General features: G+C 43.3%; 1 protein-coding gene across 1 annotated transcript in view; it reads left to right on the forward strand.

The window, feature by feature from the left end:
• Window positions 1-4,393, forward strand: part of DTNBP1 (dystrobrevin binding protein 1) — a 209,568-nt gene that overhangs the window by 178,654 nt on the left and 26,521 nt on the right. The gene's annotated exons all lie outside the window — the stretch shown is intronic.

Raw genomic sequence — 4,393 nt, forward strand, 5'->3', positions numbered from 1 at the left:
AGGGCAGGCTGTTGCTCACCCTCAGTAAGGGCAGGCTGTTGCTCACCCTCAGTAAGGGCAGGCTGTTGCTCACCCTCAGTAAGGGCAGGCTGTTGGCCGTGCTGCTGCTTGCACTGCTGTTTATCTTCTCCACTGTATCCTGAATATCTGGCCTGTTGCAAGTGCCTTTGGCAGCTTTTGGGTCAAGCCACTCATTGAAGGCCTGCCTGGCTGTTGTTGCGCTGCTCCTGACAGTTGGCATTTACTGAGCAGGCCCCATGTCATAATGTTGCCGGTGCTTCATCAGAGCCCTGGTGAGAACCAACTTTGTGACGGGACCCAGGCTGCAGCCATGACAGACATGGTCTTCGAGGGAACGGTGGATGCAGCAGCAGCCAAGATGGGAACATGGAGTGGGAATGGAGGAACGAGGCTTCAGGCAACCAGGCTTTGTCAGTGAAGGGACCCCCGGGGTGGGGGGGGGGGAATGAACAGAAGTTTGCCTAGCGCGCAGGGACACTGTCCAGGCCTCAGCAGTGAGAGTATGGCGTGTTGGGAGACCATGGGATGCTGATAACTGAGAATGCCTTTTCTCTGGGAGGTTTTTCTGGAAAGTGGAGTAGTGTCGTCAACCATCAGGTGGTTGAAGGGCCAGGAGAAAGCAGCAAGAGCAGAGGGTAAAATCATCTCTGAGCACGATTTCGAATCCAGTGTAGTGCATCTGTGATAGTCATACTGGTGTTTTCTGTTAATAATTAATAAATTAATCCCCATTAAATGGGGAATGGTAAAAATTTCTCAAGGCTCCCCAATTACTGTATTTTACTTTCAAGTACTTGTTTAAAAGGGACATATGAACCCATATAAATCTCTTGACTGGCACAATGTCCAGAAGTATTGCAAAGTGAAGATGAGCCAGACCATTCAGCAGGCTGCCCCCACACGCCACAGCTTCCTTCCTAAGTCCTCCTCTGTCCAGCCTGTTCCTGTGCTTCCGGATCATGGCTTTGCTGAAGGCTTGTCTCCTGCCACTCTGTTGGCCCACCTGCCTCCCTGGGAAGCAGAATCCACATCTCATTCCCATCTCATAAGTTGTCAGTGAGGGACCTGGGGTGGAGGAAAGATGAGACCAAGACAGCCGCTTAATGATGCTCACTTACTCATTATCCCTTCATTTGTAAGCTTTCCGCAGCTTGAAAATAGGAAGTGATAAATCCTCATTTCTAATAAGTTTTCTGGAAATAATGAGGTTTTCAACAGATATGTTCAGCTTTCAGGAGTGCTAAGATCTGGCTGCCACAGAATATTTCCCAATTTGTGGGATAACACTTTTCACAAGAGTCTCTAGAATTCAGAAGCAAGTTGAGCTTTGTGTTGTATATGATAAATAAATACTTCATATTGCAAATACATACAGTGCTCTGTTAAGATGTGTGCAAATGTTGTGGGAAATGAAATCCAAAGTCATTTAACAGGGTTACTTAGTTCATGGTAGATATTTATTGTCATGTGTTTTCTCAGCAAATTGCCAGTAAAAAAAAAAAAAAAAAAAAAGTTAACTCTTCAACATGAGAAGATTGGAAAATACTGTCCTAGATTGCAATTTTGGGGACACCCAATTTGAAATCAATGCAGCATGTGTAAAAACATCTCTAAAGGTGGTTGTTTCGAATGTTCTGAAGTGTTTGTTCTTCAGTGATACTGAAAGTTCAAAGAAATCTAACATCTGAGTTAATAACATTGAGCATTATTACTTTCATGTATAATCTAATCTAATCTAATCTAAACCTGGGTTTGATTTCCTATAATTCCACTGGTGGATTGTGAGGATTGTGAGAAACAAATGGTTAGGTCCTCATTTCCAACCTTCGGACGACAACAGTTTGTGAAGTGGGGTTGGGACTGGGGATGTCAGCGCTGGGTCCAGAGACAGGGGCCCTTGCCCTCAGAGATTGAGTAGTTCCTCACTTTACCTTTATCCTGTGTTGTGGTGGTTTATCTTTTTTTGTTGTTGTTAAGTGCTGTCAAGTTGGTTCCAACTCATTGCAACCCTGCATAGGATTTCTGAGGAGCAAGTAGTGGGCTTGAACCTCTAACCTTGCAGTTAGCAACCCAGCACTCATCCTACAGCGCTGTTGTTGTTATTTGGTGCTGTCGAGTCAGTTCTGACTCAGAGTGACCGTGTATAAGGTTTCTAAGGAGCAGCTGGTGGATTTGAACTGCTGATCTTGCATTTCAAACCGACCATGCAGTCCAGTGCTTAACCAACAGCACCTGCTAGGACTCCCACAGCGCTAGCTGAGTATAAAAGGCTGCGGGGAGAGATAATGCAACCTTGTGAGGAGAGCAGAGTGAGCTCCAGGAGAAGAGAGCACGGAGTAGGCAGCGCATGGCAGCCCCTCTACTTCTGGACTTCTGGATTTCAAGTCGCCTTTAAACAGAAGAAACAGTTTTTGTTCTCAGGTAGAAACACTCCAATGACAGGTCCTAAAACAGCATTCCTTTGCCACACTCTTTGGGATCAAACATAAAATTGTAGTGGTATTACTTGAGACTGCATTTTATTTTGACTCTGACGCACAAGAAAGCAATCAGAGCTCTGAAGTTTATTCCCTATTTTGATAAATTGATCTCAGACAGTTGTTATAAAAGTCAGTTCTCATTTGTCAAATGGTTACTTGTTTGTGTATAAGTAAGAGAGCAGAAATCGACATTTTTAACCCTTAATGACAATGTACACGTATTATCTTTATCCACATCACAATCTTGAAACCCCTATGGAGCAAGGTTCAGAATCTACAAGCATGGGTTTACCAAGAGCTGAAATCCCCTGGATAGTTCCTGAAACAAAAGCAGCAATCTATATCTCAAAGGTTTTTCTCTATGATTTTTAAAAACAAAACAAGAAGGCAAAAAATCTGTAACTTTCAACACGCATATTCTACCCAACAGGTATGTGTTTTTCTTTTGTTTTTAATTAACAGTGCCTCATTTTTAGATGTGTGGAAGTCTCTATTTTTACTCCCTCCTCCAGTGGTCTCTTTAGCTGGGGGACCTGAGTTTCATTCTGGAGATTTCTCAAGGCGCAGCTAGTCTCAGGCGCTCTCACCAGAGAAATGAGAACGGTCGCACTGAGAAAAATTGGCGGCTGTCGACAGCACTGCTACATGGAAAGCCAGCTGCCAGGCACGAGGGGATGCTTCTGGGTTTTGTGTCCTCAAGTTATCTGTTGGCCAAAAAAGAGTTTTTGCTTCCCCATATGAGAATAAAACTGCGTTTTATTTTGAAACTTTAAGAATAGAAAACGATGACTTAGAACCTCAGCAGTGATTTATTTCAGCACACAAGTAGATTATGTGTAATGACATGAACCCATAGCGAGTGGGACTAATTTAATACCTTTAAAGATAAGAAACTACATGGAATAAGCATAGCAGGTTGTCAGGATTGGGAAGTTTCTGATTAGCTCAACCCTTTTATCCTTTGGTATTTACCATTTAGTCTGTCAAAGATTGTTGTTATTAAGTGCTGTCGAGTTGGTCCCGACACAGGCGACCCTATGTAGGGTTCTGATGAGCGGCTGGTGAGCTTGAACCGCCAACTTTGTAGTTCAGACCAAAATTGCACTTCAGTGTATTATCCCACAGCGCCACACCAGGACTCTATATATTTACTGTATCAAGGAATTTAGAAATATTTGTAATACCTATAGAGGTTTATACTTACTAGAGTTTTTAACTCTGAAATCTATTAAACATTGCCTAAAGGTTGTACTGGTGTGGCATTGTGGGTTAATGCGCCAAACTGCAAAGCTGGTTGAACTGCAAGGTTGGTGGTTCAAGCTCACCAGCTGCTCCTCGGAAACCCTATACAGGGTCGCTATGGGTCGGACTTGACTTGATGGCACTTAACAACAGCAACAACGAAGGTTGTACTGGAGTCCTGGTGTGGCACTGTAAGATAAGCACTGGACTGCTAACTAGAAGGTCAGCAGTTCAAACCCACCATGCCACTCTTTCAGAAACCCTGGGCACTGTTAGTTGCAACTACCTGGAAGTCTGTTAATAACAACAACTACCCTCTAGCTGGTGAATTACTCTCCCTTCCTTACCACCCCTAGTAACCATCTAAGAATGTTTCTTTAGTACAAAAACCTTTTCTTGAGTTTTTACAATAGTTTGTTGTTGTTGTGAAGTGCTGTCGAGTCAGTTCCGACACATAGTGACCCTGTGTAGTGTTTCCAAGGAGCAGCTGGTGAGCTTGAACCGTCGACCTTGCAGTTCAAACGGCTTTGCAGTCTGACGTGTAGTATAATACGATATTTGTCCTTTTGTGACTAATTTCAGTATAATGTCCTCCAAGTTCATCCACATTATGAGTTGTTTCACAGATTTATTCTTTTTTTTTTTTTTTT

The sequence above is a fragment of the Chrysochloris asiatica genome, unplaced genomic scaffold (assembly GCF_000296735.1).
Source record: "Chrysochloris asiatica unplaced genomic scaffold, ChrAsi1.0 scaffold00060, whole genome shotgun sequence".
NCBI lineage: Eukaryota > Metazoa > Chordata > Mammalia > Afrosoricida > Chrysochloridae > Chrysochloris > Chrysochloris asiatica.